At 52.2% G+C, this 22,739-nt stretch overlaps 1 long non-coding RNA gene across 1 annotated transcript, besides 7 other annotated features; it reads right to left on the reverse strand.

The window, feature by feature from the left end:
* Window positions 1-2,855: 2,855 nt before the first annotated feature.
* Window positions 2,856-16,845, reverse strand: Nctc1 (non-coding transcript 1). The gene is made up of 3 exons (NR_002452.2): window positions 16,652-16,845; window positions 13,281-14,417; window positions 2,856-3,630 (listed from the first exon to the last, which is right to left on the reverse strand). It is a non-coding gene; the product is annotated as a non-coding transcript 1 (long non-coding RNA).
* Window positions 6,163-6,448: a conserved region, noted in NCBI's record as "conserved region; CS10, conserved segment 10; no significant enhancer activity". NCBI's record gives the evidence for it as "EXISTENCE:sequence alignment evidence [ECO:0000200][PMID:10810089]".
* Window positions 6,163-22,739: part of a biological region, named in NCBI's record as "H19/Igf2 enhancer region", that runs on past the window's edge. NCBI's record gives its function as "regulatory_interactions: H19 | H19-icr | Igf2".
* Window positions 9,138-9,623: an enhancer, noted in NCBI's record as "conserved region; CS9 or CME". NCBI's record gives its function as "skeletal muscle enhancer" and the evidence as "EXISTENCE:reporter gene assay evidence [ECO:0000049][PMID:10810089, PMID:20937833]".
* Window positions 9,813-13,060: an enhancer, noted in NCBI's record as "VISTA enhancer mm50". NCBI's record gives its function as "enhancer in: somite[10/14] | limb[14/14] | nose[11/14] | heart[13/14] | other[8/14]" and the evidence as "EXISTENCE:transgenic organism evidence [ECO:0001131][PMID:17130149]".
* Window positions 16,800-17,077: a conserved region, noted in NCBI's record as "conserved region; CS8, conserved segment 8; no significant enhancer activity". NCBI's record gives the evidence for it as "EXISTENCE:sequence alignment evidence [ECO:0000200][PMID:10810089]".
* Window positions 17,948-18,178: an enhancer, noted in NCBI's record as "conserved region; CS7". NCBI's record gives its function as "mesenchymal enhancer" and the evidence as "EXISTENCE:reporter gene assay evidence [ECO:0000049][PMID:10810089]".
* Window positions 20,410-20,769: an enhancer, noted in NCBI's record as "conserved region; CS6". NCBI's record gives its function as "mesoderm enhancer" and the evidence as "EXISTENCE:reporter gene assay evidence [ECO:0000049][PMID:10810089]".

A 22,739-nucleotide genomic window follows, 5' to 3' on the forward strand; every position in this document is an offset into this window, starting at 1 on the left:
CGTCAATGAAGTATCTCTGCCTGTGTTCCTTGTTAGTGGGTCACTATGCCTGGGAGTATGACTGTGTCTCAGAGTTGTATGTATGATTCTGTGACTGATTTTGTTTGTTTTTGTAATGTGTATGTTTTGTTTTGTTGGTTTTTAGTTTCTCTTTGTAGTCCTGGTTGTCCTCAAACTCGCTCTGTAGTCCAGGCTGGCCTCAAACTCACAGAGATCAGACTCTGCCTCTAGAGTGCTAGGATCAAAGGTGTGTACCACACCCAGCTGAGATTGTGACTATGTTTTAATGCATCTGTCTCAGTGTGTGTCTGAGTGTGTGTTGCCTAACTGCCACAATATGTAGATTGTGACAATGTATGTGTCTGAGTGTAGCTGCTTCAGTTTGTGTGTCTGAGTATATGACTGTGTCATTGTGTGTCTTGGTGTGTATGTGTCTGTGTGTTGGTGTGTGTGTGTGTGTGTATCTGACTGTGTCAGTGTGCGTGAGTATGAGACTGTGCCAGTTGTGTATGTGTGTGTGTCTATGATATGTGACTTTGACTGTGTGTGTGAGTCTAAAACTATGTCAAACTGTAAATGTGTGTGTCTTTGCATGTCTCAGTGTGTCTGTGACTCTTTTAGTTTGTGTGTCTGAGTATGTGACTGTGTATATATGTATGTCTGTGATCGTCTTGAGTATGTGTTTTTGTGTGTTAATCTGTATGTCTATAGCTGTGTGTCAAACTTGTGTCACTGTGTGTCTGAGTATATCTATAACTGTCTCTGTGTGTCAGTGTGTGTGTGTGTGATTGTCTCTGTGTGTGATTGTGCCTCAGTGTGTGTCTTTTAAGTGTGTGGTTGTGATTATGGCTGTCCCAGTGTTTCTGATTATGAGTGTGTCTCAGTGTGAAATTTGATTCTAAGGAGGAAATTTGCTTAGAGATTTGGGGAGCAGTAATGGTATCATCAGAGTGCTGTGGACTAGCCCAGCCCTCCCACTCGTGCCTACGTGGCATCTTGCCCCTGTCTCTGCGTGCCTGACTGCCTGGATTTGGAATTCTTGCTCTGCGACATAGCTCTGCTGTGGGCTGTGGGTTCTGAGCAGGGCCTGGGGCCCCCTGAGATGGAGTCAGTGCTCTCAGCCCCACCCCCACTGGAGTGCACGGGCGGGCGGGCGAGCAGGCCGGTGGGCGGGAGAAGGGGGGTATGCTGGCTGAGGCTGAAGGCCAGCAAAAGCACCCTTCAAGTGTTGATTTAGAGGATGGGAAGGTCAGGAAGTGGGCAGGAGAACTGTATTTTCCTTAGAGAAATAATTCATGGGGCCCCCCGGGCATGGACGACCCTCACTGTTGGGGGAGGAGGAATCCCATCTTTCACGCTGCCTGCACAAGGAACTCTTTGCAACCTCCACAGGGGCACAGGCAGACTTGGGGGCCAAGGTCACCCTTCATCATGTCCTGCTGGCTTCCACAGTCCCCCCCCAGCTTTGGCCTTGTCACACATACAGACACACACACAGACACACACACACATACCCCACCAGGGCCCTCACAGGCCCAGGCTACATCCCGCTCTTTTAGCCAGGGGAGGAGGAAGGGGCCTCTAGCTGCTGGTGACTGCTTCCTGATACCCAGGAGGCTACCTGGATAGGGAAGCTAGGAGGATCCCGGGTGCAGTAGTCACTTCAGTGTAGAACCAAGTCACCTACAATAAGGCAGCCTAGGCGGGCAGATGACCATAGACATGGAAACAGGGTCAGTTGCCTCCTTGTTACCAGACCCCTTTGTGTATATAAGCCCACCAACTCCAGAGGAGCTGCATGCATTAGGGCAAAGCCTCAAGGGGGGACCTTCTGTACTTAGCCCCAAAGAGTGTATTCACAATAGGGCAATAGAGGGCAGGGGTAGGCTACTAAATTGTCTCATGTGCAAGTACACACACACACACACACACACACACACACACACACCCTCATGAACCATAATCCACTTTTGATCCCAGTCTGGCTGGTAGAACTTGAGATTGCCTGCCCCTGTGACTCAAGGGGTCCTGAGATTTCCATATCTTTCTCAGGTTTTTATGTGCCTTGTTGGCCCCTCTGGGCTGGTGAGACTTATCTTCAAGAAGTGCTTCTTGCTTGGATGGTCAAAACTGGCAGAAAAGCCCAGTCTTGCTCACTACACCACAGCTGTGGACTGAGGAGAAGTCCGTAGGTTATGGCGTGGGATAGGGTGCGCTAGAAGTCAGGACATGGGGCCTGTCTGAGGTTGCCTATAGCCCCAGACACATACTGTTTTCTCGGGGGAGCAGGCTGGGTATCCCCTCCACCTCACAGACCTTCCCCATCTGAAGCATAAGAGCTGGCTTCTCTGTGACTCAGTGTCCCTTTCTTTTAAATTACCCTCAAAAGAAGGGCACACACACCCCCACCCTGTGATTCTAAGTTACGTCAGCTGAATGTGAGGGCAGGGGACCACAGAGACAACTAAGAACCTTAGAATGTGGACTGTCTACCAGCAGGTTAGTACAGAGGATGAGCATAGGAGACTGGGGCTCTAAAGGTTGGTGAGAGGACCATCCCTTCATTTTGTTACCCTGGGTAGGAGAGAGCTGGTCTTGGGACATTAGTGTCTGCCTTTTATTTTAAATTACACTGATTGGGCTAGAGAAATGGCTCAGTGGTTAAGAGCACACACCGGGCTTGGTTCCCAGTACCCACATCGGACGGCTCACAATAGCATATAGCTCCAGGGTGATCCAAGGCTTCCGAGCAATGTAAGGATTCACTTGTGTGTACCTACCCCCATCCCCACCCCCACCCCACCCCAGATGCACACAGACATCTAATTCAAAGTCTTTAAAATAAAGTAAAATTGCATTGACATATTTATTACGTGTGAAGGGGTGTGGAAATCAGAGGACAAGTTTCAGGGCTCCATTTTCTACTTCCAGGGCATCAAACTGAGCTCATCATCAGATACGGTGGCTTTACCTGCTGAACGTTCTCCCCCAACCCCATCATGTCTGACCTTTAAACAGCTTTACAGAGGGACGGGTTCTACCCTGTGCAGACTGTTCTTCAGTGTGTGAATCAGTGGCTTCCAGGGTGTTGCCAGAGTTGTGTGCATTTTTACAAACTCTCTCACTCTTGACTGTGCACCTCCCCCACTCCTTACCCTTCTCAGTCACAGGCACCCACATCTTACCTTCTTCTGTCCTTACGGATGTGGTAACTCTAGGGACATCACATGAGTGATATTACAGAAGATCTGTCTTTCCTATCTTCAAACAGTACCCTCAAGATCCATCCAAGGCAGAGGGCAGAATTTTCTTCCTTTTCAGAACTGAGTAATATTCTGTGGCATAGGTGGGCTGTTTTATTCATATGTCAGGGGGCTTGGGAATTATAGCTACCATCTGGCTCTCGGGACTGATGCTGTTTTTCAGATTGGTTATGTGGATATATGTTTTTGTTTCTCCTGAGGGGACTGTGCATTCTTGGCCCCTATGGACCAATGTGCCATGGTCAAGGACGCTGGCTGTCCTTGAACCCTTTGTCTCCAGGTTTGTGCCCATTTTCCCAGATGTTGCTCCAATCGTGGCCTCCTCCAGCTTCACTCTCAGCTCAAGCCTCAGGAGGCGGCAGGATTCCTGTAAGATTGCAGAGGCAGCAGATGGGTACATGGGTCCGTATCTCCACTCTGCAACCAGCTGTGAAGAATGACTCTGGGCCTAGAGAAATGGCTCAGTGGGTATGAGGTACTTGCTATGCAAACACCTCCCTAGAATTAGCTCCCTAGAATCCCTGTAGAAAGGCTCCCTAGAATCCCTGTAGAAAGGCAGGCATGGTAGAACATGCTCATATTCGTGGTGCCGAGGAAGTAGGATCCCTGGGGCCCTGCTGGCCTGGCCAGTTAAATTAGTAAGAGAGCCCCTAGGTCCCAGTGAAACACACACACAAAAATGCTGGACGTCTCTCTCCTGAGGAATGACGCTTGGGGTTGACCTCTGCCCTCCACACACATGTACAGACAAGGGACTCACACAAAGAAAAACTCTACTGCCCCTACACATCCCAGTGTTCAGGACTCTTGACATAGCCTTTCTTTGATGGTGGGTGGGGAGTACCATTTCCCCTTCGACACTTTTGCCCCCATTCCTCCTTCAGTTATATAGTTTCCAGAGACAAAGGGAGAAAGGCCTCCACAGGGACCTTACTCGTTTCCCACTAGCTCAGCTCTGCACAAGTAAGGCTGCTAAGGGACCTATAGACCCTCATTTTACCCAGCCTCGGAGGAACACCACCTCCAGCCCTTCCCACGAGGAACCTGCTTAGTGTCTGCCTCGATCACCTCATCTGAGCTCACCCAGCAGCACCAATCTCCCAAATGGCTTCATTATTTCTTGGTAAATAAGGTTTTTCTGTTGCTGCCACATCTGGCTTTGATTGGCTCCAGCCTCTGAGGGTTCTGCTGTTATGGCCGATGAAGGAAGCTGCCCTGGTGCCTCACTCCTCCCCGCTCCAGACCAGTCAGTCCCTGCCCCGAGTTTTTACCATACATCTGCAACTCCGTATTTCATCAGATGGCTTGGCATGGTGGGCCACATGCTGAAGTAGGATTCTGCCTTTGTATGGTTGGGGCCCTGAAGGTTCACCTTGATCTACACTGTACTCTTCCCCACCCTGTCATGCCTTTAGAAGTGTCCCTATCCTTAGATCTATTGCCACCACACCACCTTCCCTTTCAGACAGGAATAAGATGTTGGAAATGTCTATAGCTTCTACACGCATGTCATGGTGTGAGCTGAGGTGGGGCCACTGCCTGCCTGTACTGGGGTTGTGTGTGTGTGCTTGTGTGTGTGTGCTCACTGCTGGCCACAGCAGATACTTCTACAAGGATGAAGGTTCTGGGGCAGAGGCTGGGAGGGTAGTGAACCTGCTATAGCTAGCTGTAATGCTTTCTCTGGGCCGCCAGCTGGACCACAGAGGTGCCAGGAACCCACTAGCTCTCCTGAGGCCTGGCCAGATTCAGGGCCTCTGCTAGGCAGGACTGGGTTCCTTCTTTCTTTGGCTGTATTTAAGGCAGAGGACAGTCTACCTTCTCATGGGAGAGCCTCCAGCCCTGGTATTCTACTATCTTTGAGACCACCGTCTTCTGCCCTGCCATGGGGGAGTGTCCCCAGGGCCCCGAGGAACAGTGTTTTCTCTTAGTCTTTGTGGGTACCAGCAGCAGCTGTGCATGGAGCAATGCAGTGTGCCCAACCACTGGGACACCTTGCTCTGTGTATATGGTGGGGGATGGGGAGTGCGCGGGGGAGGGGGGGGTGCAGTTTGGATACTAGACCAGAGACTGCTGTGTGATGGGTGCACGGGGTTCTGTGCATCCATTTGCCTCTGCTCGTGCTTCCACGTGCAAATACAATAACTCTCTCAGGGTGTGTGTGAATACCTGGACTGAGTTACCTTCCCATCCCTCTGCTAGCCACTGGACCTTTAGCTAGCCTTTCAGGGCTGCTCTTGACTAGTTTCAGTTATCAGTCAAACATTGTATAATACTTAGTGCAGTAGTTCTCAACATTCCTTATGCTATGACATTTTAATAAAGTTCCTTATGTTTTTGAGACCCCCCACCATAATATTTTTATTGCTACATCATAACTATAAGTGTGTCTCAGTTCCTAAGACCCATTGGAAACAATGAGCATTTTGATGATTGCTACCCACAGGTTGAAAACTGCTGATTTAGTGGGTCAAGCCCGAAAAAATTAGGGTGCACCATTGGGTCTCCAGCACGGACCAGACCTATAGGAGTTTACCCATTGAACCTAGGAGGTTGGACAGTGAAAATTCAAAAAATCACTAGGAGGGTCTGACTCCTGTCCACAGAATTCAAAAGAATGTCCTGGGGGTGGGGCACTTTGGGGTATTGTTGGGGGTTAGTGGGGCAAATTCTCAAACTCTGTGTCTCTTACTTTCCTACTATAGCCCAGAACCAGGGCCTCCCAGGCTGGCTCCTAGGAGTGAGAGTGAGAACTTGGCCCTTGCCGTTGTGGAACACTCCACCCCCACCCCCACCCCCCCCCCCCCCGCCCCTTTCACTTCAGTCTAGGAGTTCCCAACAACCTCTAGATTGGGGCAGGAGGAAGCTCAGCAAAACACGGTGTCCCCACCCCCCTTTCCTTTCCTACCTTCACTTTATGAAGTGTTTGGGATTCCATGGGCCAAACAGCTGGACGCTCCCTACCCCAGTTCTCCCTGGGACCTCAGCAGAGTCTAGGGCCTTAAATAATTCTTATAAAGACCATGTCAGCCCCAAACTGTGTGATACCTGATTTGTAGCACTCATAAAACTCCAAGCCTGCTGCCAGAGTGGGGGAGGGCTGAGACCAGCACATAGAGGCCTCATTTCCCACCAGTGTGTGTGTAAGTGTGTTCACAAGTGACTGAGGGATGCCTGGGGGAAAAGGGGAGTCACTCCAAGCAGGGAGACCCTTCAGCTCAGGTCTCCATGTTTACCACCCCCATCAGGGACAGCTGGTCCTACTCAGGCCCCATGAGTCCCCAAGGCTTACTTCGACCAACCTGGGGTGGCTCACTGCTTCATGAGGAACAGCTGTGGCCAGAGGTCAAGATGGCTGCAAAGATCAAGGGGGCTAGCCAGAGAAACAGTCTGCCTAGGAAGAGGCATGATGAAGGGGGCAGCTTCTGCCAGATGGATGGACAATCTTGGGAAGTGGATGAGATGCTGCTGACCCAGCAGTTACTCTGAATAAACCCCAAGAGGGAACAAGGGGCTGACTTGCAGAATACTGGCGATTGGGCCTCTGGTTCCCAAGCTCCAAAGGAGTGCCCTGCTCAAGTGAGTGAAGATCCCTTAGATCTGGGCTACATCACTGGTTATCTGTGAAAGTTCCCAGCAGGCCCCAAATGATGCAAGGTAAAGGGGACATTGGTTAGAGAATCCAGCCTCAAGCCTAGAGATGCCCAGGTGACTCTGGGAACAACCCAGCTTCACAGACCTCAGGACCCCAAGGGAACATTCTCCCCAACAAGGGAACAAGAGCCCTTAGCGTCCACCCCAGGTGGTAGCCAGGCTGGTCCCAGGCCGGTCAGGTCATCAGGTCTGGATAATAAGCCTTGTGCAGGCTGCAGGCAGGATGCGAGGCTCCTGGGTAGGGGGTGTCGTTAAAACCCCAGATCAAAGGGCTTGGAAACAGCTCATTAGGAAAGCCGGCCAGGCGCAGGCAGACAGGGTCTGCTGTTTCTGTGCTTGGCCTTTGCTGGATGAGAAAGTCCAACCCCTCCCCCACCTTCCTACTGGACCATTCCTTAGGGCCACAGATTACCTCCTGGGGCCTTGAGCAGTTCAGGGTGGCCCTTTGTGCTCCTATCTTGCCACCCCTCCGCTGGCATCCCTCAGTTTCTGAAGATGCCTGATAGAGCATTGGGCCCTGGCCTAAAGACCCCTATGAAGGCTCATGGAACACCCCATGTGTCCACAAGTGTAGGAATGACCACTCCTCCTCTCCCCCACTCCTATCCTTGCATTTAGTGCAAGTGTATGACAGCAGCCACAGAGCATTTGACACAACTTATAAGCCCTATATTTAGAAACATCAAGGCCAGCCTGGGCTACATAGTGAGACTACCGTCTCAAAAAACTAAAGAAAACAAAACAGAAAACAGCCAAAAATCTAGGCAGGGAGCTCTCATTGCTTCAGGGAAAATTGGATACCAAGAGTAGACAAGGGAGCTTCTTGAAGGGAAATATGGCTTAAGTCAAGAGGGTCTGGAATCCAGTTCCTACTCTAAGGCCATGCTGGCCTTGTGAGGTCCTTGGCTACAGCCTTCTCTATATAAAATGTGTCATGAGGGCCAGACATGGTGAGGTAGACCTGTAATATCAGCATCTGGAAGATGCGTGCAAGGATCAAGAGTTCGAGGCCAGCCTCACCTTCATAGTGATTTCAAAGACAGTTTAGATGACCTTGTCTCAAAACAGAACAACAAACAATAACTACAAAAAAAGCATGTTATAGGCTAGGCAAGTAGGTCAAGTTAGTAGAGCACTTGCCTGGTATATAACAGGCCCTAGGTTCAATCCCCAGTGTTGATGAAACCAAACCAAAAACAAAACATGTGGTGGTATAATACCAGCTACATGAGATCCTGGCTGGCAGAAGAACAATAGTAGACTGATCTATTCCCAGGATTCTCATCCACCTAGCTCCTGTCCTCAGTCCCAGTGAATCCAGGAGTTAGGCAAAGCCTTAATGCCTCCCTGCCTGGCCTGGTCCCTGTCCCTTCCTCCCAGCGGCCACGGTGTGGCAGAATGTGGCCAGGCATGGGTACCTCATGGACAAATCGCTCTTCAAAGCTGGCACTGCTCCCTGCTGGCATGCGAAGGGAGCCTCCCTTTGTGCCGGCCCAGACCCCAACCACGAGGTGGCGTGGCCAGCCTGCCCAGTCACCAAGGCCAACTGACATGCCAGTTGGAGTGATTCTATTTCCAGGATGGTCAGGGCTTTGGAAGAGCTATAAAGTCCAATCCTTTAGGCCTACTCAGCCCACTGGGACATCCCATTCCCTGAAGAAGCATCCCACGTCCTAAGGCACTCTGCAATGCTATGCCCAGCCCCAAATGCAATCCCTCACTGGGCTGGGGGCAACCAGACAGGCCTTGTGTTCTTGCAGTATCACTGTTTTGCAGCTGGCAGAGATGCTGTGAAGGTCTTGGGGTCCTGCTAGGTCTCTTGTCTGGCTTTAAGGCATTATCCTGATGTTTTCCACACTGGTGTCATTTGACTTACTCTTAGGTCTCCCCTTCCCCAGCCTCCAGAGGTCCTAACCCTGGCTGCACAACTGACTTTTCCTGGGTTCCAACTCAGCTGAGTGGCTTTTACATAAGTAGCTTATTCCCAAAATCAGGGGAAGGAACAGTTGGCCTGGGGTCCGGGTCACATTGGAGCTGGGGATCCAGGGGACGTTGGTGCTCATGCTAACATGCAGTTATGAATGAATATGCCATAGGAAGCTATGCCCAAAGGACGGGGCCAGTTGCCCCAGATATCAGAAACACGCAACCCACTGGGAACTGTTGGATTTGAGGGGCCCTCCAGAGACTGGGGTACCTTAGTGTGTGAACATTTTTAGTTTTCCCTGTGTCCCTGCGATGAGGCAGTCTAAATTCTGGAAGGGGCCTCCTAAAAATAAGTCCCAGGCTCGAGGTTCAGCAGGCCCTCTGGGGTTAGGAGCAGCTGTTCTCCTCATCTTGGCCTGTCTTCACCTCCCAGAACATCCCCTGCCTGCTGGGCCCTGGGCCTCTCCCGAGCTAAATCCTCCTTGGCCCCTCGGCCGGTACATAACGGGAAAAGTATGTGTTCCGAGCCTCCTTTGGGGTTTGAGGAGGACATGGCCACTTGTGCTGGGATAAAAGGAGCCAACAGCTGCCCAAGGAGGGTGATGAAGGATGGCAGGAATGTTCTTTATCCGAAAATATCGGATGGCCCTCGAGATGGCGGGAAGCCCGCCCCTCTGCCGAAATAGAAATGCCTCTTAAGAGTATTCACAGTTGCTCCTGTCTGTCAATATGGCCCCGGTCAGAATGGTGCGTATTGTTGCTAGACTTTGCAAGGTTTCAGGGACTATTTCTTGGGTCCCCCATGCTACAAAAAAAAAAAAATGCAGGTGCCCCAGAAAGGGACTGAGAAGAGACATCTAAATCTCCAAGACTGGTGTCTCACTCATGACCTAGATAGAGAGAAGGGCAATGTTTCTTACATGTTTCTGCTCTCTCACAAGCTCTTCCTCCCACCCTAGGGTCTCCACCCACTGCCTGCAATGAACAACTGTGGGGACCAAAGACTGGGAGGACCCCAGGATGCAGGAAAACATTGCAGATAGGGGTGCCAGAAACACTCATCTTTGTAAAGTTGTGGGGGATGTAGTGGAAAAGGGCAGGGTGCTCCCATTTGGGAGACTGGACCTAAGACTTAAGTGGCCAGAGGCTCTAAAGAGGGACAGAGTGACCAAGTGGGGACATGGGGCTTAAGAGCTGGCGCCAGTCTGACGGACATAGTCTGGCAAACTGAGCCACGTGCTTGCCTATGGAGCTCATGGAATATTCTTGATGAGTCTGGAAGAGCTGGGGCCAGGGTATGAGAGTCCTGAGAGGGTACAGGGCACCTGACATTGGCACGGCGCTCCTAGCACTATTCAGTTACCTCTGAGCTATGACTCTTTCTTGGACCTCTGTGTCATTGTCCTGGCAACACTAGGAAGGACAGGCAAACAGCATCCTTAGCCTATGATGTCTTCTTGGTGGGGTGGACAACAAAGAAAACCATAGCCATGTTTGAGAGAAGCAAGTACTGACTTTGTGAGGGTTCTGCCTGACCATGTGTGCCCTGCTTATTCCTGCCAAGTTAGTATGCCATATAGAGCTATGGGGGAGTCAATGTGGGGCTTGGGTGAGTGTGGGCTGGTCCCAAGGTAGAGATCAGAGCTCCCAAGATCTTGGGATCATGCAGAGAGCTATGTGGTATCTCTTCCCTCCGCAAGTTTTTTATTTTTGTTGTTTCATTTTTGAGACAGGCCTTGAATTTGTTATATAGCCGAGGTTGGCCTTGAAGGTCCCATTCTCCTGCTGCCGCCTCTTCAGTTCTGAGACTACAGGCATGTGCCACCATGTCCAGCTTATGTAGTGTAGATCAAACCTAGGGTTTCGTACATACCAGGCTCTACCCACTAGGCTATATCCCCAGTCCCTCCCCACTGACTTCAGGAGGGTCTGGGACTATTAATTCAGAGGACAGCATTCCCCCTTCCCCTTTAGAGGTCTCTGTGTCTTAGTTTCTTCTGTTGGACACAGGATCCCACTTTTTGGGTGGCTAAGTGCTCAGCATGGTCTCTGGGGGAGCTGGTTCTGAGCCTTGGGCTACCTAAAGGGGGCAGTAGAGGAGCAAGCATGCCCAGCTGGGCTCACTGCTTGGGGGGCCTCCTGCCCCCAAGCCAGGCCAGTTGGTTCCACATGGCGCCTTCCTCCACCCCCACCCATGGAATGTTGCTGCAGAACTGCAGGTCTGGCGCAAACACACCCAGGGCCCCCGCCAGAGCAGCCCACCCCCACCCCATACCTTCCTGTCAGGGAGGTCCCAGGCTCTGTGTTCTCCTAGCCTGTTTTCTGATATTTTTCTGGGTGGGGAACAGCCTAAACGAGTTGGGTCTGCTCACAGGAGATAGGGGGCTGAGGCAAGAGCCAGGCGTTTTCAGTTCTTTGTCTTGGGAAGCTTATGCCTAGGGACGAGGGGAGTTCTTGGTCTCACCATCTACAACCAAGCCTTAGTGGGTTTGAGGGCTGTGTGTACCCAGGGCCGTGTGGTGGTAGGGGGCAGTGGGAGCATGGTGTCCCCAAGTATTGGGCAATGGTGGCGCTGCTGACCAGGAGGCAACAGGACATCTCCCTCCAGGAGAGGTCAGATACCCTGCTGGCCTAACTGCCCTTTGAAGCTTAGCTGTTCCCAACCTGAGCCTTCCAGGACCCCAAATTAGTCTCCGAGGCTGCTGGTCAAGAGGCCATGGCGTCACTGTGAAACTCGAGCTTCCTGGGGCCGAAGGGTCCTGCCCAAAGAAGGAGCGCCTATGTACACAGAAGGCCAATAGCCTTTTAGAAGGCTCAAGTGTCTCCATGATGGTTGTGCCCCCAAGGTGGCCTTCTTGCTCTTGCCTCTTCCTCCACCTCCCACCCCCACCCCCACCCCCAGCCCCACAGCCTGTGCCTCACAGCCTCAGGCCCTGCCTCCCCGGCTGCTTTCTATGCTATAGGGATCGTGTTCCCCTCCTGGCCGTGTCTTATCTCTGGAAAAGCGATTACAGGGTTTCTACATTAAATTTTCAGCGTGAAGCTTTTTTGTATGAAGTTTGAAGTGGCTTTTTTTTTTCTCTTTTTTCTTTTTTTTTTTTTTTTCCAAATAACACCTGGAGAGGAAGGACACAAAAGAAGAATGTTGGCTTACAAAACTCTGGGCTGGGGGTGGCTGTCCTGCAACCCTGCCTCATTCAGCCCTTAGTGCATGCTGTTCTCCAGCCCCGGTTGAGCTATTATAAGTTAACCCTCTCATGGCCTCCCTTCTGCCCCAAGCCCAGATCTGCTATGGCTTTCAGATTGGTACCATAGCTTACAGAATCGTGGGGCCTGAACCCCTCAATCATGGACTTCTCCGTTGGCCTTTGCCTGGTGTGTGTTCTCTCCAGGCTGCCTGGCTTACCTTTGCTTAAAGCTAAGCAGGCCTGCTTGGGACCTCTCTGGGCCTGAGTTGTCCCGTCTGTGGAGACTGGTAATGGCTGGGGCCTGCTGTTTTCCTCTCTTGGTAATTGAAGGGGCCACTTGGGAAATCTACTCTCAAGCTTGTCTGTTGGGTCATTTTGATTTGGGGATTTCCAAACATTGGGGCCATGAAAGGTCACCCCGCTGACCCCAGCCTGCCTCATTATGTCACAGCCAGATTGCTGTGGTACCTGATGGAATCCAGAAGGCCCACACCAGTGGGAGGGCAGGCAGGCAGGCAGGCAGGCAGACGACTGAGGTGTGGGAGCAGGGCACTAGGCCCAGCTCATCCCAATTCTAAGCAAAGCTGCCTTTCCAGTCTTCATCATTTCAGGAATATCAGCCTTGGTACCACAAGTCCAGGCTGTGTGTGCCTTGCCAGCTTTGCCCTTGGGCATCAGGCGTCTGCTCCTTGTTCTGGCTTCCTTGAATGGACTTTGTCCCTTGTCCAGTCTTTCACAAGTGTCTTTACCTCCTTCTCCACTGCTGTTGGATAAATAGCTGCCTTCATCCTAGTCCACTGGTCCCTAGCCCTCCCACAAGCACCTTGTCACCTTCCCAGACCCTCAAAGCCCTTGTGGACCCCCTTTGCAGCCCCTACATGGGACTGCAGGAATTTGCCTGCCCAGCTAAGTGAACAACACTTCAAGCTGCCCAGTTCCTTGTTCAGCTTTTCTGGTGTTTCCATCATTTTGATGAGCAGCTGAAGGATCCCTTTCTGCTCCACATTATAATTTCCTTGGGTGATTACTGGGCTCAGTGCCAAGCTCCCCCCACTAACAGCACCTCCCCTCCCCCCAAGAGAGATGTGCAGTCTTAGGGAAGAGACAAATGTAAACTAGCAGAACCGGGATTGCCTCTGGCCCCTCTCCTCTCCCAGTGACTCCCCTTCTCTCAAAGTCTCCAAAAGACATTCATGCCCAACCTGGCTGTCCCCTAACTCATGACTCCCAGTCAATGCCCACCCATACTTACGAGCCACTGAGGATGATGTACGTGGCCAGAGAGAGCAGCCAAGGGTACAAGCATGACTTTTGTCCCACTAGTTCTCAGTGCTTCCGCAATTCCATAGCCCCCTTCCTGCCAGGACTTGGGTGAGTGGGACTACCTAGACCCACCCTTCTTGTCCTGGAAGGAGCTAGTTGGCCCTGAAATCTAGCTTTCTTCTGTGACTGAGAACTGAAGAGCATTCTGGGGGTGGTGCAGGGATAGGAGTGTAATGTAGAGGATCCTTCCCTTCAGTTTCAAAGAGGTGTATTCTTCAGGACCTGGGAGGCTGAAGTGGGAAAGTAGTTAAATGATCAGAGTAGAGGCATTGGAGAGGAGCATAGAGGTTTAACCTCCTCCCCCAATAACAGCCAATAGCCCGGCTGAGCATCCAGGCCTTGCCCGTCCCCGGGTGCCCTGGAAATGGGAGATGGCTCAGCAGTGCCTGAGGCCAGGCACTGAGCAATGAGTTCCTTCCTGTCCCTTGGAACCTGGTCTGGTTTGGCCCATGGGGCTTAGCTGGTCAGCACTATCCACAAACCTCACAAGTAGCAGTCAGAGGTTAGCCAGTGAGGCACAGCACTCCTTCAGAGGCAGAGTTGGCCAAGGCAGAGTTGGGCTATCCAGGGCGCTGTGTGCTAGACCCAGCCATACTTGTCACTGCTTCCTTCTCACCATTTGCAGCATCCAGCCTCCCCTCCATGCTCTGAGATTCCTTCACCTTCTCTTCTGCCTCTCTTTGACCTTTTCACCCATACAACCCTCCTGAAGGCCAGTGAAGGGCAAGATGGCTGGAGCACCCCGTCTATCCAGGAGCAGGTTGTTTCCTCTCTCTTCCAGCAGGGGCAGGCAAGCCCAAGGAGAAGGGCTCCCTAGACATGGCCAACACCCCGGTGGTAGCCCCAGTCCTAAGAGGGTTGGGGATCTGGAGCCTGGCCGTGGCACCTCTTGGGCCGGGAGTCTCTTGTTCAAGTAAGACCTTGATAGTCCTGGTGTGGTGGTTGGGTTAATTCTAGACCTGGAATCCATCTCCCTTGCTGTATCAAAGAATGTCCATTGCCAGCTACAAGTCTAGAGTCCAGTCCTATTGTGGGTCTTGAGGTACAATGGGGCTCTGTGGCTGTACTGTAACAAGAGCAGCAGTGTTAGTTGCCTGACTGCAACAAGGTGGCCTTCAAGATGAAGCAATACCCATGCGTTCCCAGTGATCAGCAAAAAGGTGATGCATGGCTCTCTCTCTGCTCACAGTAAGCCCGGCACCAGGAAACCCACATACTAGCACTGCCCAGTTCTGAGGCAAGACCTCTCCCAGCTCCTCCCAAGCTCTTGTAGCCCCAGATGAAGCTCCTTCTTCAACTGCTCATGTGGCAAAGCAGCCTGTTTCCCTTCCTCTGTGTCTAACCCCTCAGGGAAGTCCTCAAACCATTATATCCTGGCCCAGAGTCTCCTGAGCCACCATCTCCTTTCTGACTCTCCTGATACCATGTGAGGAGGGACCAAGAGAAAGTGGAAAATTCCAGGAAGAAGGGAAAGAGGGACTGTTAGCTTGATGGGGCCAGGGCTGGCCCAGTAGGTGAGACGGCTTGGGGAAGGTGGATGGCCTTTACAGGAAACAAGTGAACACATTTTGGAGAGAGTAAAGAAGATAGAAACACACTAAGGGGAAAGAAGTAGATTGAAGAGTGTGGTGCCACCCCTGGACCCCAGCGGTAGCTTTAGGGGAGGGTGACATTCTGATAGAAGGAAGGACAGAAAAGATAATCAAGATGGAGAGAAGAAAACCTACATTTGTCCAGAGGAGAGTGTTTTTTGCCCCTGGCAGAGCCAGCCATCAAGATGGGCACCTTTTTATTTTATTTTATTTTATTTTATTTTTTATGACTACATGTTCTTCAGGACTGAAGGTAAGGGAAAACCTTCAGCCATCCTGGGACCTGGAATCCTGAGCAGTTGGTAGCCGGAGTGCCCTGTACCAGACACAAGACACAGGGCTAACAAGTTCAGGAAGAAAAGGTATTTCTGTGTCTTGGGGATGGTAGAAGGTATTCCATGTGCTGGTCTGGGTTAAAGTAGGATGGATGGAACTGATCTGGGGGCCCCTGGGACATACTTTCCCCTCCTGGTAGTCTCACTCAAGAGGCTTAGGGAGATGAGAGGGGAAAAGCTAATTCTAATCCTGAGGCAGTAGACTTTGTGAGTTTGTTTTGAGATTATGGTTGAAAAGGCAGGGCTCTAGGGACTGGGTCTGTAAATGGATGAATGAGACCTGGTAGGAGGCCTGCTTAGATGAAGGAGGCCTTATCTCAATGGACCTGGTCAAGAAGAGGCATGAAGAGGGTCTAGGAACCTAGGCTGGTCCCTCTTCCCTGCCATGTTCTGGAAGACTCCTCTCACAGAAGGTAGTCTCAGCACTCCCTCAGGTGATGAGGCCCCATTTTGTCCCCAGTGGTTAGTCCCAAGCTCTTTCTGCTCTCTTGACATCGGTTCTGGTACAGATTGGGGTGTCAGCCTACCCATATCTGCTGTATTGAGCTGGGGAATGTCTGAAGAAAGTACGCGTGTGCTTGCATACACACACACACACACACACACACACACACACACACACACACACACAAAACCTAAAAACACAAAGGCTTATTGGTTATCTCAAGACCTAAAGGGGGAAGGGGAGGATAAAGGAAGGGAACAAAGATCAGATTCCTGACTTCGATCCCCTTGAGCCTTCCAGTCTCTGGACTAATTATTTGCTTAGGTCAAAGCTCCCAGAGGGGCCAGGGGCCAGGGGCCGGGGGATTAGGGTGAGGGGCACAAGGCTCTTTCCCGGATGAGATCTGTTTATCCCAAGGCCAAATGGCCTCCAGAGCAGAACAGTGGGGGCGGCTAACTTGTTCCGGGTACAGGCAGGCTTATCTGCTCAGAGGGGCACCCTTCTGAGACTGGGGACCAAGAGCGGCCCCTCTGTTCCATATCTCCTGGCAAGGCAGGAGGAGGGGAAGAGATGGAATTTGATGGGGCTGGGGAATACCTCCTGATGTGGGAGGAACCCCTGGGGCCATAACAAGACCCCCCCAGGCCCAGATATGCTGGGGGCTGGTGGGGAGGGTACTTCCCCCTGCAGCAGAGGTTACTGGTACCTGAAGCCCACCGAGCTAGATACTGGTAACTCCCTCCCGTGTGACCATCATATAAAGGCATTGCCTCCCTCTGGATGCTCAGCCTTGATTGGCCCATAGGAGAATCCTCAAGTCCTCAGAGACCCCAACAGGCCCTACAGAACTGGGGCTAAACCCCAAGATTCATTGAGGGCTCACTGTCTTCAGCTCCCAGAGCTCCGACCTGAATATCTTGATACTGACCTGTCCTGAGCTGGTCAGCCAAGCTATGATGGTGGCCGTGCTGGGTTCTGGACTGTAGTGGTCTTCTGCTTTGGTGGTAGGAGTTGAGAGAAGAGGGCTAGTTCTGAGAGATATCCTTCTGCTTGGCTTTCATGCTCATCTCCATCCCTGTCCCATCCTTGAACATCTCTCTAAGACCTGGGGACCCACAGTGGCTGCTCCCCCACAGGGGCTGGCTGGGAAAAGGTCCACAGTTCAGGGCACACAACGGGGCAGCCTGGGATTGGTCACTGCCTGAATGTCCCCGGACGGATGCCCGGGTGCCCTTGGGCAGCCTTCCCCTCGGACAGTCTGTCCAGGCTGGGGAAACCCAAAGCCAAAGGGATTAAGAAGAAGGGACACAATTGACTCTCCCTTGGCTGTGCTAATTTGTGCTTCATTTAGTGTATATTCACCCAGTGGGTGAAAGCATGAAGGTGATGATGCCAGCGGTCTGCTAATGTCTCCTTGCTCAGGTCAGCTTCCCACAGATGCCCAGCTCCGCCCTGCCCCACCCTGCCCTACCCATTGCCTGCCTTCCCTCAGGCAGCCACCTTGCAGATTCCTGTGGCTGCACAGAAGGGGACGGAGAGCCTGGTCCTCGCTCCTGTGCACATCTAGAGGTATACAGGGACTCTCAATATTGATGCCTAAGATAGTCTCAAAAGAATAGCAGGATTGAGTCAAGACCCAAGGACTCTGCTTCACCATCTACCCCAGATTCTGAACACTGAAAAACGTCCCCTTCCTGACTCTCAGGGAACACACTGCTTGATCAAAATGGAAGCTCTGAGAACTGGTCTTGAAAGCCAAACCAAGTCGCTCTCTTGTAGACCAAGGTTGTCCATGGATGCTGATGGGGTATCTTGGGAAGTCCCTTGAGCCAGAGAACAGCTGGAAGAGCTAGGATCTTGGGTTCCATGTCGTACCGCCATTTTACTGGTACCCTTAGCACTCTCTGGGCTCTATCATTGGTTAGAGCCCCCCTGGGAGTCATCCTTCCACTTGTGGATGGGGGTTCATCAGGGAAGGGGGTCTTTCGTAGGTTCTTTTGTGGGGGAAAATGCTCTAAACCCTTCTTGTCAGTAACAGGGTGATGACGGTGACCTTGTTCACCAGATCACCTTTGGAAAGTGATGAGGAAGGAACAGAGCCTGACTTCCAGTCCCATCTCAGCCCTAACTCCTTTTGACTTGCTTAGCCTCTGGTCCAGAAAAAGTACTTTAGTCCATTTTTTTCTGGGGGCAAGTCCTCCATAGATTTTTTTTTTCTTTTTTTGGGTTCAGTGCTCCATCATGGTAGAAGGCCCCAGTGTGCTGGCTGAAGTGTGGGGGTGGGGCAGCTTTCTCTCCTTTTTCCCCAAACTCAGACTGGACCACTTAAGAATAATGAGGTCCAGGTGGCCTCACGTGAGCCTCGATCCTTGCTGGCTGCGGGAGCCAATCCTCCACCCCTCCACCTCCCGCCAGGAGCAGCTAATGACAACCAGAGTTGGGAAGGTGTGACTCCTCAGCTGTCAGGGTTTTGCTGGGACCCTGGCCGGCAGGTGGGACCCAGGGAAGGGATGGGTCAGGTTGCAGGGCCTACTCTGCTGTGCAATCTCCAGGACACAGCCCTAGGTTCTGCAGGGCCTGGTTCTTTGCCTGCCTCTCCTGGCTCTCAATCCATCTGCCTAAGAGGTGAGATGACAGACTCCAGTCCCTTCACCACACAGGACCACCTCTGCATCCACTCTGCCCTGAGAGAGAAGAGCAAGCAAGTTGGGAGGCCTTGGAGCTGCAGCCAGAGAGGAAGATAAAACTCTTAGACACTGCCCAGCACTGGGCTCACACCTATTACCACTCAGCTATGTGCTTGTGTGGTTTAGTTTGTTACATATCACAACACAATAAAGTAAAAGGCCTACGTAACAATATGAAGGAGTGAATTCACAGAGGATCAGAGTCCTGCTTTCTGCTCTTCTATGTAGAGTGGTATCTCTCTGGTCATCTCTGGGGAGAATCATGGCCTCTAGGTCTTCCTGTGATCCCTTTACCGCCCTCCAGGAGACATGATCCCTCCCCTCTCCCCTTTGGTCCCTCTAGGCACTAGCCTCTAGTTTCCTGGGTAAAGGAAGCTATCCAGCCCTAAGTAGGCCAGCAGTGGACATCTTGGCAAGATATGGAAGTGTGTGATGTATAAAGGCTACCTGCCTCTTGAGCACACAGACCCAATGTCTCCAGTATGTTTGGCCCTGTTTGTTTAAAGATCCTTTCTTTGTGTGTGTGTGTGTGTGTGTGTTGTATGTGGGTGTGTGTGTATGTGTGTGTGTGTATGTGTGTGTGGGTGTGTGGTGTGTATGTGCATGTGTGTATGTGTGTGTGTGTGTGTGTGTGTGTGTGTGTGTGCTAGTTCTGCCTCTGTGTGTGTGTGTATGTGTATGTGTGTGTGTGTATGTGTGTGTGGGTGTGTGGTGTGTATGTGCATGTGTGTATGTGTATGTGTGTGTGTGTTTGTGTGTGCTAGTTCTGCCTCTGTGTGTGTGTGTGTGTGTGTGTGTGTGTGTGAGCGCTAGTTCTTCCTATGGGAAAGTCCAGGCAGGGCAGGGGCAATGCAGAACCACAGGGAGAGGACCCAAGGGGAGAGGGTGGGTCAGTGTGTAATCTGGTGGCCCAGTGGTCCCAGCTCAAGAAGACCTTTTGTTCACATTGCTTGGGGGTCTCACTGTGGCATGCAGAGGAAACTTTCTGCTTTCTATCATGAAATGGAGTGGAGAAAGAGGAAAGCAAAGATGGGCGCCTTTGGCGGAATGTCAGAGCCTCGGGCAGGAAGGGCCGGGTGGGGGTTCGATCTGGCTGCAGTGACAGAGGGGGTGGTGGGGGCAAAGGGCAGGCAGCAGGCGTGGGGGGCAGCTAGGGATCAAGGCTGGGCCGGTGGTGGGAAGAACAAAGGCTGAGACCGCTAGAATGCTTGCCGATAATGACATGTGGGGCGGGCAGGCAGGCAGGAGGGCAGCCCGGCCCCCACAGCCCACCAGGCTGTAAGCATTTCTACATCTAGTGATAAGGCACTGGTTACACAGTTACAGGCTGACTGGGAGCGACCCCAGAGATGCCAGCCCGCCCAAGAGAGTCCAGGAGAGGTTGGGGTCCAGGGTCTAGTTATGCCTACCACGCCCTCCTCCCGTTATCTTCAGTAAACCTTTCTTGTCTCTCCAGGCAGTCGCCACGTGGCCCCTTGGCCACTTCTCACAGAGCCCAGAATGTGTCCTCCCCAAGGTCCTGGACAAGTGGGCATGGGGGTTGGGAATCATACAACTCCACAAATCTTCATGCTCACCTGGCTAGGGCTGCCCACCAGCCTCTTTTGCTTCAGGGCTATGGCCTGGCAGCCAGCTAGTGCCCAGGCCCAAGAAGGCATTTTTCTTGTGCTAAGCTCTTTCTAGAGAACATACGGGGTACTTGTGTGGTGACTGGGCTGTCCAGAGACTCCTGGGAGTGGACTGGCCCTGTCCTAATGATGTATTGAACAAAGCCTGAGCTGATGCACTGGTACCCACACTTAGAGCCAGGTAACTCCTGCATAGGCAGATGGACATTTTTGGCATAGCCTGTAACCAGCAGGACACAAGTGTCCCCAGCTGGGACTTCCATCTGCCTCTCCCTAGGGCACTTGGAGGCTAGAAATCCAGGCAGAGTGGAATGGGGCCACCAGCAAAAAGGGCCTCTGGGTAGCTTTCCTTTACAGCTTTCCCACGATGGCCTGGTAATCGGGGCTCTTCTCCCTGGCACCCCCACACCTCACAGTTGCCCGGGCACAGCCAGCTGCTGTTTCATCCACCCTGTGTTTGATGAAGCCCCGCCTGGAGATGGTGTCTGTGTGGATGCCATGGTGTCTTTTTTCCCATGCCTGGGATTTGGGGTAGCTGGGGCAAGGAGGAATTTGAGGAGGAAATAGCAGCAGCCTGGGAATTTGGAAAATGTGTCCAATTGCCTGGGCTCTTGGGAAGAAGCAGACAGGAGGATTAGGAGTGGGGGGTAGCATTGCCCAGGGTAGGCTATGGCTGGTGGGGGTCTGAATGTCCAGAAAGAGAAGGGGGCCTCTTTGAAGGCCAGCAGCTGTCCTCATCCTTCAGACTTCCAGCAACTAATCAAAGATCGTCAACTCCCCCGCTGAGCCAGATTCCAGTCCCATAGTCTGCTGCACCTTGCAGGTGACCTGAGACAAGGTTCCTTGCTAGGTTTTCTCATTCCTATTTGCAAGGCAAGCTCTCAGAGACCAATAGCTCCCCAAGGATTCCCTCTGTCACCTTTGGTACCAGCTCCATCCTCTCTGACACCTACTTTTTGCAGGGCTTGCGTGTCTCTGAGTTTAACTTGACTTTTACAAGGGAATGGTTTGGGAACAAGAGTAGGTGACATTGGGTCTGAACCTTGGGAATCTTGGGGAACAGCAGGTGTCTTTGCCTCTTGGAATCGGCTGACAGGTCTACTCTGGCCCCCACTGGGCTAAGCCCTCCATGGTAGATTACAGTGGTTATCCACACCAAGGAGCAGGGCTCCAAGGAGCCTAGCAGCTGCTCTAAGGGGCTGAGGGGCCACAGGGACTGGGACACCTTCCCCATTCCATAAGCTACCCTTCATCCCCCATTGTCTGCATCTTTGCCCCCTTGGTACTTCTTCCCACACCTCCTCCCCCCTCAAGCATAGGCTAGGCCTGGGGCTCTGCTGACGTTAGTTGGGTAAATGGAGTCATCTCCTGGCAGCCTGATTCTTCTGCTTGGGGATGATGGGATTACAGAGCCCCCTCCCCCATCCATCCTTCCCAGGTCCAGGGCAATTAGCAGCAGTGTGGAGGCGGAAAATCACAAATCACGCTGCCGGGGCCAGACAGGCTGATCATGCACAGAGGCTCCAAGTGCCCCAGGATGAAGGACTCTGCAAGTGTCCCTGGGGAGACGGGCCTGTTTCAGTTGGGACCAAATGGCAGATGCTGAGCTGGCTTTTGGCCAGGAGGGCAGCAGAGCTTGATAGAGACCGGCAGAGGAGGCATGGCTGGCCCCTGACCCTTGGCCTGGCCTCTGCTCAGTTTAAGTTTGCAGAGGGGACACTGTATGTAAAGAGAGGCTCAGGTGATAAGGATTCCTGGTCATTGACGTCTGTTCTGTGACCCTCACTGGACTCAGGTCTCTGCCCACCCCTCAACCCCCTGCCCCCACCAACAGTTGTCTCACTTTTCTGGAACATTCTCAGAACTCTGAGAAATGCTCGTGATTGCCTACCATGTAGGTGTGGACTTTTCCCTGAGGCCAGAGGAGAATCAGGGTCTTTTTCATGGTCTTTGGGGTTCACTGGGACACCCACAGCGCCTCTTTCCACCACCACCTCTTTCTTGAGCTTGGGTCCTCTAGCCCCAGGAGACTTTTCCACTGGTGGGTTCTACAGGAGACCACACCTATCTGTTTCCTTTGTGTCTAGGCATAGGGTAAGGATCCTCAGATGTGAGTGAAGGCCCCCAATGGTCCCATTCTATCAATGGATTGTGCTAGATACTCCCATAAAGAGCTTCAGCATGGGCAAGCCGATAGTTGGGCCCCACAGTAGTAGTCAACGAAGAAAAGCTGTGTCAGGTCTACTGCCCGGTATGATTCTGCCAATTCTTATTTGTGGAGCATAAAGGGGTGTCCTTGCATGCTTCTTTGCCCCAAACTTGGCCTTTCAGAGGGTCTCCCTCCCACCCCTTCCTCATCTCATCCTGCAGCAAGCAGGAGTAATTGTGGGAGATGTAAGCCACATGCCTTGGACCCATTTACACTTAATTCAGTACAAGGAGCTTCCTGGGCCTTTGATGTCGCCAGGACCTGTGGCCTTTAGTGCTTTGTGGGCTGTGAGGCAGGAAGCTGGGGGGCTTGGGGGCAGAGAAGCAGCCTCTCCATTCTTCTGTTGCCCACTCCTGTCTAAGTACAGGCTATCAGAGCTCTGGGACACACCCCCTACTCCTGGAGAAGGGGTTTCATAAGCTCTCACCAGTGAGTTAGAGAGGCCCAGGTTCCCTGAGAAAGAAACAGAGGCGCTCCCTCTGTACCTCAGCA

The sequence above is a fragment of the Mus musculus genome, chromosome 7, assembly GCF_000001635.26.
Source record: "Mus musculus strain C57BL/6J chromosome 7, GRCm38.p6 C57BL/6J".
Classification (NCBI taxonomy): domain Eukaryota; kingdom Metazoa; phylum Chordata; class Mammalia; order Rodentia; family Muridae; genus Mus; species Mus musculus.